Consider the following 7,500-nt stretch of genomic DNA (forward strand, 5'->3'; position numbering starts at 1 on the left):
TTGACAATGCAAGGTGGTCTCTCTCTCTCTCTCTCTCTCTCTCTCTCGTGTCAAAATGAAAACAGCTTCCAGCCCCTTTCATGAAGGACTACTTGTGCATATTGCAAGATGTCAGTTTCTAAGTGAATGAGCAAAAGAGCATACAGCACCTGGTATTCCCAGGCGGTCTCCCATCCAAGTACTAACCAGGCCCGACCCTGCTTAGCTTCCGAGATCAGACGAGATCGGGCGTTGCCAGGCTGGTATGGCCGTACGAAATAAGTTGACAACCATAGGCTACTTATCCATATACAGATTTGGCAATTGACAATGCAAGGTGGTCTCTCTCTCTCTCTCTCTCTCGTGTCAAAATGAAAACAGCTTCCAGCCCCTTTCATGAAGGACTACTTGTGCATATTGCAAGATTTCAGTTTCTAAGTGAATGAGCAAAAGAGCATACAGCACCTGGTATTCCCAGGCGGTCTCCCATCCAAGTACTAACCAGGCCCGACCCTGCTTAGCTTCCGAGATCAGACGAGATCGGGCGTTGCCAGGCTGGTATGGCCGTACGAAATAAGTTGACAACCATAGGCTACTTATCCATATACAGATTTAGCAATTGACAATGCAAGGTAGTCTCTCTCTCTCTCTCTCTCTCTCTCTCTCTCTCTCGTGTCAAAATGAAAACAGCTTCCAGCCCCTTTCATGAAGGACTACTTGTGCATATTGCAAGATGTCAGTTTCTAAGTGAATGAGCAAAAGAGCATACAGCACCTGGTATTCCCAGGCGGTCTCCCATCCAAGTACTAACCAGGCCCGACCCTGCTTAGCTTCCGAGATCAGACGAGATCGGGCGTTGCCAGGCTGGTATGGCCGTACGAAATAAGTTGACAACCATAGGCTACTTATCCATATACAGATTTAGCAATTGACAATGCAAGGTAGTCTCTCTCTATCTCTCTCTCTCTCTCTCTCGTGTCAAAATGAAAACAGCTTCCAGCCCCTTTCATGAAGGACTACTTGTGCATATTGCAAGATGTCAGTTTCTAAGTGAATGAGCAAAAGAGCATACAGCACCTGGTATTCCCAGGCGGTCTCCCATCCAATTACTAACCAGACCCGACCCTGCTTAGCTTCCGAGATCAGACGAGATCGGGCGTTGCCAGGCTGGTATGGCCGTACAAAATAAGTTGACAACCATAGGCTACTTATCCATATACAGATTTAGCAATTGACAATGCAAGGTGGTCTCTCCTCTCTCTCTCTCTCTCTCTCTCTCTCTCTCGTGTCAAAATGAAAACAGCTTCCAGCCCCTTTCATGAAGGACTACTTGTGCATATTGCAAGATTTCAGTTTCTAAGTGAATGAGCAAAAGAGCATACAGCACCTGGTATTCCCAGGCGGTCTCCCATCCAAGTACTAACCAGGCCCGACCCTGCTTAGCTTCCGAGATCAGGCGTTGCCAGGCTGGTATGGCCGTACGAAATAAGTTGACAACCATAGGCTACTTATCCATATACAGATTTAGCAATTGACAATGCAAGGTGGTCTCTCTCTCTCTCTCTCTCTCTCTCTCGTGTCAAAATGAAAACAGCTTCCAGCCCCTTTCATGAAGGACTACTTGTGCATATTGCAAGATGTCAGTTTATAAGTGAATGAGCAAAAGAGCATACAGCACCTGGTATTCCCAGGCGGTCTCCCATCCAATTACTAACCAGGCCCAACCCTGCTTAGCTTCCGAGATCAGACGAGATTGGGCGTTGCCAGGCTGGTATGGCCGTACAAAATAAGTTGACAACCATAGGCTACTTATCCATATACAGATTTAGCAATTGACAATGCAAGGTGGTCTCTCTCTCTCTCTCGTGTCAAAATGAAAACAGCTTCCAGCCCCTTTCATGAAGGACTACTTGTGCATATTGCAAGATTTCAGTTTCTAAGTGAATGAGCAAAAGAGCATACAGCACCTGGTATTCCCAGGCGGTCTCCCATCCAAGTACTAACAAGGCCCGACCCTGCTTATCTTCCGAGATCAGACGAGATCGGGTGTTGCCAGGCTGGTATGGCCGTACGAAATAAGTTGACAACCATAGGCTACTTATCCATATACAGATTTAGCAATTGACAATGCAAGGTGGTCTCTCTCTCTCTCGTGTCAAAATGAAAACAGCTTCCAGCCCCTTTCATGAAGGACTACTTGTGCATATTGCAAGATTTCAGTTTCTAAGTGAATGAGCAAAAGAGCATACAGCACCTGGTATTCCCAGGCGGTCTCCCATCCAAGTACTAACCAGGCCCGACCCTGCTTAGCTTCCGAGATCAGACGAGATCGGGCGTTGCCAGGCTGGTATGGCCGTACGAAATAAGTTGACAACCATAGGCTACTTATCCATATACAGATTTAGCAATTGACAATGCAAGGTGGTCTCTCTCTCTCTCTCTCTCTCGTGTCAAAATGAAAACAGCTTCCAGCCCCTTTCATGAAGGACTACTTGTGCATATTGCAAGATTTCAGTTTCTAAGTGAATGAGCAAAAGAGCATACAGCACCTGGTATTCCCAGTCGGTCTCCCATCCAAGTACTAACCAGGCCCGACCCTGCTTAGCTTCCGAGATCAGACGAGATCGGGCGTTGCCAGGCTGGTATGGCCGTACGAAATAAGTTGACAACCATAGGCTACTTATCCATATACAGATTTAGCAATTGACAATGCAAGGTGGTCTCTCTCTCTCTCTCTCTCTCTCTCTCGTGTCAAAATGAAAACAGCTTCCAGCCCCTTTCATGAAGGACTACTTGTGCATATTGCAAGATGTCAGTTTCTAAGTGAATGAGCAAAAGAGCATACAGCACCTGGTATTCCCAGGCGGTCTCCCATCCAAGTACTAACCAGGCCCGACCCTGCTTAGCTTCCGAGATCAGACGAGATCGGGCGTTGCCAGGCTGGTATGGCCGTACGAAATAAGTTGACAACCATAGGCTACTTATCCATATACAGATTTGGCAATTGACAATGCAAGGTGGTCTCTCTCTCTCTCTCTCTCTCGTGTCAAAATGAAAACAGCTTCCAGCCCCTTTCATGAAGGACTACTTGTGCATATTGCAAGATTTCAGTTTCTAAGTGAATGAGCAAAAGAGCATACAGCACCTGGTATTCCCAGGCGGACTCCCATCCAAGTACTAACCAGGCCCGACCCTGCTTAGCTTCCGAGATCAGACGAGATCGGGCGTTGCCAGGCTGGTATGGCCGTACGAAATAAGTTGACAACCATAGGCTACTTATCCATATACAGATTTGGCAATTGACAATGCAAGGTGGTCTCTCTCTCTCGTGTCAAAATGAAAACAGCTTCCAGCCCCTTTCATGAAGGACTACTTGTGCATATTGCAAGATTTCAGTTTCTAAGTGAATGAGCAAAAGAGCATACAGCACCTGGTATTCCCAGGCGGTCTCCCATCCAAGTACTAACCAGCCCCGACCCTGCTTAGCTTCCGAGATCAGACGAGATCAGGCGTTGCCAGGCTGGTATGGCCGTACGAAATAAGTTGACAACCATAGGCTACTTATCCATATACAGATTTAGCAATTGACAATGCAAGGTGGTCTCTCTCTCTCTCTCTCTCTCTCTCTCTCTCGTGTCAAAATGAAAACAGCTTCCAGCCCCTTTCATGAAGGACTACTTGTGCATATTGCAAGATGTCAGTTTCTAAGTGAATGAGCAAAAGAGCATACAGCACCTGGTATTCCCAGGCGGTCTCCCATCCAAGTACTAACCAGGCCCGACCCTGCTTAGCTTCCGAGATCAGACGAGATCGGGCGTTGCCAGGCTGGTATGGCCGTACGAAATAAGTTGACAACCATAGGCTACTTATCCATATACAGATTTGGCAATTGACAATGCAAGGTGGTCTCTCTCTCTCTCTCTCTCTCGTGTCAAAATGAAAACAGCTTCCAGCCCCTTTCATGAAGGACTACTTGTGCATATTGCAAGATTTCAGTTTCTAAGTGAATGAGCAAAAGAGCATACAGCACCTGGTATTCCCAGGCGGTCTCCCATCCAAGTACTAACCAGGCCCGACCCTGCTTAGCTTCCGAGATCAGACGAGATCGGGCGTTGCCAGGCTGGTATGGCCGTACGAAATAAGTTGACAACCATAGGCTACTTATCCATATACAGATTTGGCAATTGACAATGCAAGGTGGTCTCTCTCTCGTGTCAAAATGAAAACAGCTTCCAGCCCCTTTCATGAAGGACTACTTGTGCATATTGCAAGATTTCAGTTTCTAAGTGAATGAGCAAAAGAGCATACAGCACCTGGTATTCCCAGGCGGTCTCCCATCCAAGTACTAACCAGGCCCGACCCTGCTTAGCTTCCGAGATCAGACGAGATCGGGCGTTGCCAGGCTGGTATGGCCGTACGAAATAAGTTGACAACCATAGGCTACTTATCCATATACAGATTTAGCAATTGACAATGCAAGGTGGTCTCTCTCTCTCTCTCTCTCGTGTCAAAATGAAAACAGCTTCCAGCCCCTTTCATGAAGGACTACTTGTGCATATTGCAAGATTTCAGTTTCTAAGTGAATGAGCAAAAGAGCATACAGCACCTGGTATTCCCAGGCGGTCTCCCATCCAAGTACTAACCAGGCCCGACCCTGCTTAGCTTCCGAGATCAGACGAGATCGGGCGTTGCCAGGCTGGTATGGCCGTACGAAATAAGTTGACAACCATAGGCTACTTATCCATATACAGATTTAGCAATTGACAATGCAAGGTAGTCTCTCTCTCTCTCTCTCTCTCTCTCTCTCTCTCTCTCGTGTCAAAATGAAAACAGCTTCCAGCCCCTTTCATGAAGGACTACTTGTGCATATTGCAAGATTTCAGTTTCTAAGTGAATGAGCAAAAGAGCATACAGCACCTGGTATTCCCAGGCGGTCTCCCATCCAAGTACTAACCAGGCCCGACCCTGCTTAGCTTACGAGATCAGACGAGATCGGGCGTTGCCAGGCTGGTATGGCCGTACGAAATAAGTTGACAACCATAGGCTACTTATCCATATACAGATTTGGCAATTGACAATGCAAGGTGGTCTCTCTCTCGTGTCAAAATGAAAACAGCTTCCAGCCCCTTTCATGAAGGACTACTTGTGCATATTGCAAGATTTCAGTTTCTAAGTGAATGAGCATACAGCACCTGGTATTCCCAGGCGGTCTCCCATCCAAGTACTAACCAGGCCCGACCCTGCTTAGCTTCCGAGATCAGACGAGATCGGGCGTTGCCAGGCTGGTATGGCCGTACGAAATAAGTTGACAACCATAGGCTACTTATCCATATACAGATTTGGCAATTGACAATGCAAGGTGGTCTCTCTCTCTCTCTCTCGTGTCAAAATGAAAACAGCTTCCAGCCCCTTTCATGAAGGACTACTTGTGCATATTGCAAGATTTCAGTTTCTAAGTGAATGAGCAAAAGAGCATACAGCACCTGGTATTCCCAGGCGGTCTCCCATCCAAGTACTAACCAGGCCCGACCCTGCTTAGCTTCCGAGATCGGGCGTTGCCAGGCTGGTATGGCCGTACGAAATAAGTTGACAACCATAGGCTACTTATCCATATACAGATTTAGCAATTGACAATGCAAGGTGGTCTCTCTCTCTCTCGTGTCAAAATGAAAACAGCTTCCAGCCCCTTTCATGAAGGACTACTTGTGCATATTGCAAGATTTCAGTTTCTAAGTGAATGAGCAAAAGAGCATACAGCACCTGGTATTCCCAGGCGGTCTCCCATCCAAGTACTAACCAGCCCGACCCTGCTTAGCTTCCGAGATCAGACGAGATCGGACGTTGCCAGGCTGGTATGGCCGTACGAAATAAGTTGACAACCATAGGCTACTTATCCATATACAGATTTAGCAATTGACAATGCAAGGTAGTCTCTCTCTCTCTCTCTCTCTCTCGTGTCAAAATGAAAACAGCTTCCAGCCCCTTTCATGAAGGACTACTTGTGCATATTGCAAGATGTCAGTTTCTAAGTGAATGAGCAAAAGAGCATACAGCACCTGGTATTCCCAGGCGGTCTCCCATCCAATTACTAGCCAGGCCCGACCCTGCTTAGCTTCCGAGATCAGACGAGATCGGGCGTTGCCAGGCTGGTATGGCCGTACAAAATAAGTTGACAACCATAGGCTACTTATCCATATACAGATTTAGCAATTGACAATGCAAGGTGGTCTCTCTCTCTCTCTCTCTCTCTCGTGTCAAAATGAAAACAGCTTCCAGCCCCTTTCATGAAGGACTACTTGTGCATATTGCAAGATGTCAGTTTCTAAGTGAATGAGCAAAAGAGCATACAGCACCTGGTATTCCCAGGCGGTCTCCCATCCAAGTACTAACCAGGCCCGACCCTGCTTAGCTTCCGAGATCAAACGAGATCGGGCGTTGCCAGGCTGGTATGGCCGTACAAAATACGTTGACAACCATAGGCTACTTATCCATATACAGATTTAGCAATTGACAATGCAAGGTAGTCTCTCTCTCTCTCTCTCTCTCGTGTCAAAATGAAAACAGCTTCCAGCCCCTTTCATGAAGGACTACTTGTGCATATTGCAAGATGTCAGTTTCTAAGTGAATGAGCAAAAGAGCATACAGCACCTGGTATTCCCAGGCGGTCTCCCATCCAATTACTAGCCAGGCCCGACCCTGCTTAGCTTCCGAGATCAGACGAGATCGGGCGTTGCCAGGCTGGTATGGCCGTACAAAATAAGTTGACAACCATAGGCTACTTATCCATATACAGATTTAGCAATTGACAATGCAAGGTGGTCTCTCTCTCTCTCTCTCTCTCTCGTGTCAAAATGAAAACAGCTTCCAGCCCCTTTCATGAAGGACTACTTGTGCATATTGCAAGATGTCAGTTTCTAAGTGAATGAGCAAAAGAGCATACAGCACCTGGTATTCCCAGGCGGTCTCCCATCCAAGTACTAACCAGGCCCGACCCTGCTTAGCTTCCGAGATCAAACGAGATCGGGCGTTGCCAGGCTGGTATGGCCGTACAAAATACGTTGACAACCATAGGCTACTTATCCATATACAGATTTAGCAATTGACAATGCAAGGTAGTCTCTCTCTCTCTCTCTCTCGTGTCAAAATGAAAACAGCTTCCAGCCCCTTTCATGAAGGACTACTTGTGCATATTGCAAGATGTCAGTTTCTAAGTGAATGAGCAAAAGAGCATACAGCACCTGGTATTCCCAGGCGGTCTCCCATCCAAGTACTAACCAGGCCCGACCCTGCTTAGCTTCCGAGATCAGACGAGATCGGGCTTTGCCAGGCTGGTATGGCCGTACTAAATAAGTTGACAACCATAGGCTACTTATCCATATACAGATTTAGCAATTGACAATGCAAGGTAGTCTCTCTCTCTCTCTCTCTCTCTCTCTCGTGTCAAAATGAAAACAGCTTCCAGCCCCTTTCATGAAGGACTACTTGTGCATATTGCAAGATGTCAGTTTCTAAGTGAATGAG

At 46.9% G+C, this 7,500-nt stretch overlaps 15 non-coding genes and 10 pseudogenes across 15 annotated transcripts; all 25 read right to left on the minus strand.

The window, feature by feature from the left end:
* Positions 1-137: 137 nt before the first annotated feature.
* LOC146264098 (5S ribosomal RNA) lies at positions 138-256 on the minus strand. Its single transcript, XR_014725786.1, has one exon. It is a non-coding gene; the product is annotated as a 5S ribosomal RNA (ribosomal RNA).
* Positions 257-432: 176 nt separating this feature from the next.
* LOC146264099 (5S ribosomal RNA) lies at positions 433-551 on the minus strand. The gene has a single exon (XR_014725787.1). It is a non-coding gene; the product is annotated as a 5S ribosomal RNA (ribosomal RNA).
* A 190-nt stretch (positions 552-741) lies between these two features.
* LOC146264100 (5S ribosomal RNA) lies at positions 742-860 on the minus strand. The gene has a single exon (XR_014725788.1). It is a non-coding gene; the product is annotated as a 5S ribosomal RNA (ribosomal RNA).
* Positions 861-1,044: 184 nt separating this feature from the next.
* LOC146264101 (5S ribosomal RNA) lies at positions 1,045-1,163 on the minus strand (annotated as a pseudogene).
* A 191-nt stretch (positions 1,164-1,354) lies between these two features.
* LOC146264102 (5S ribosomal RNA) lies at positions 1,355-1,463 on the minus strand (annotated as a pseudogene).
* Positions 1,464-1,645: 182 nt separating this feature from the next.
* LOC146264103 (5S ribosomal RNA) lies at positions 1,646-1,764 on the minus strand (annotated as a pseudogene).
* A 170-nt stretch (positions 1,765-1,934) lies between these two features.
* Positions 1,935-2,053, minus strand: LOC146264104 (5S ribosomal RNA). The gene has a single exon (XR_014728974.1). It is a non-coding gene; the product is annotated as a 5S ribosomal RNA (ribosomal RNA).
* A 168-nt stretch (positions 2,054-2,221) lies between these two features.
* Positions 2,222-2,340, minus strand: LOC146264105 (5S ribosomal RNA). The gene has a single exon (XR_014725789.1). It is a non-coding gene; the product is annotated as a 5S ribosomal RNA (ribosomal RNA).
* A 176-nt stretch (positions 2,341-2,516) lies between these two features.
* Positions 2,517-2,635, minus strand: LOC146264106 (5S ribosomal RNA). Its single transcript, XR_014728363.1, has one exon. It is a non-coding gene; the product is annotated as a 5S ribosomal RNA (ribosomal RNA).
* Positions 2,636-2,817: 182 nt separating this feature from the next.
* LOC146264107 (5S ribosomal RNA) lies at positions 2,818-2,936 on the minus strand. The gene has a single exon (XR_014725790.1). It is a non-coding gene; the product is annotated as a 5S ribosomal RNA (ribosomal RNA).
* Positions 2,937-3,112: 176 nt separating this feature from the next.
* On the minus strand, positions 3,113-3,231 carry LOC146264108 (5S ribosomal RNA). Its single transcript, XR_014728311.1, has one exon. It is a non-coding gene; the product is annotated as a 5S ribosomal RNA (ribosomal RNA).
* A 166-nt stretch (positions 3,232-3,397) lies between these two features.
* Positions 3,398-3,516, minus strand: LOC146264109 (5S ribosomal RNA; annotated as a pseudogene).
* A 186-nt stretch (positions 3,517-3,702) lies between these two features.
* On the minus strand, positions 3,703-3,821 carry LOC146264110 (5S ribosomal RNA). Its single transcript, XR_014725791.1, has one exon. It is a non-coding gene; the product is annotated as a 5S ribosomal RNA (ribosomal RNA).
* Positions 3,822-3,997: 176 nt separating this feature from the next.
* LOC146264111 (5S ribosomal RNA) lies at positions 3,998-4,116 on the minus strand. The gene has a single exon (XR_014725792.1). It is a non-coding gene; the product is annotated as a 5S ribosomal RNA (ribosomal RNA).
* A 164-nt stretch (positions 4,117-4,280) lies between these two features.
* On the minus strand, positions 4,281-4,399 carry LOC146264112 (5S ribosomal RNA). The gene has a single exon (XR_014725793.1). It is a non-coding gene; the product is annotated as a 5S ribosomal RNA (ribosomal RNA).
* A 174-nt stretch (positions 4,400-4,573) lies between these two features.
* On the minus strand, positions 4,574-4,692 carry LOC146264113 (5S ribosomal RNA). The gene has a single exon (XR_014725794.1). It is a non-coding gene; the product is annotated as a 5S ribosomal RNA (ribosomal RNA).
* A 192-nt stretch (positions 4,693-4,884) lies between these two features.
* Positions 4,885-5,003, minus strand: LOC146264114 (5S ribosomal RNA; annotated as a pseudogene).
* Positions 5,004-5,159: 156 nt separating this feature from the next.
* LOC146264115 (5S ribosomal RNA) lies at positions 5,160-5,278 on the minus strand. The gene has a single exon (XR_014725796.1). It is a non-coding gene; the product is annotated as a 5S ribosomal RNA (ribosomal RNA).
* Positions 5,279-5,450: 172 nt separating this feature from the next.
* On the minus strand, positions 5,451-5,559 carry LOC146264116 (5S ribosomal RNA; annotated as a pseudogene).
* Positions 5,560-5,727: 168 nt separating this feature from the next.
* LOC146264117 (5S ribosomal RNA) lies at positions 5,728-5,845 on the minus strand (annotated as a pseudogene).
* A 178-nt stretch (positions 5,846-6,023) lies between these two features.
* LOC146264118 (5S ribosomal RNA) lies at positions 6,024-6,142 on the minus strand (annotated as a pseudogene).
* A 178-nt stretch (positions 6,143-6,320) lies between these two features.
* Positions 6,321-6,439, minus strand: LOC146264119 (5S ribosomal RNA). Its single transcript, XR_014728469.1, has one exon. It is a non-coding gene; the product is annotated as a 5S ribosomal RNA (ribosomal RNA).
* A 176-nt stretch (positions 6,440-6,615) lies between these two features.
* Positions 6,616-6,734, minus strand: LOC146264120 (5S ribosomal RNA; annotated as a pseudogene).
* A 178-nt stretch (positions 6,735-6,912) lies between these two features.
* Positions 6,913-7,031, minus strand: LOC146264121 (5S ribosomal RNA). Its single transcript, XR_014728470.1, has one exon. It is a non-coding gene; the product is annotated as a 5S ribosomal RNA (ribosomal RNA).
* A 174-nt stretch (positions 7,032-7,205) lies between these two features.
* Positions 7,206-7,324, minus strand: LOC146264122 (5S ribosomal RNA; annotated as a pseudogene).
* Positions 7,325-7,500: the final 176 nt, after the last annotated feature.

The sequence above is a fragment of the Hypomesus nipponensis genome, chromosome 12, assembly GCF_054491055.1.
Source record: "Hypomesus nipponensis isolate SF chromosome 12, ASM5449105v1, whole genome shotgun sequence".
NCBI lineage: Eukaryota > Metazoa > Chordata > Actinopteri > Osmeriformes > Osmeridae > Hypomesus > Hypomesus nipponensis.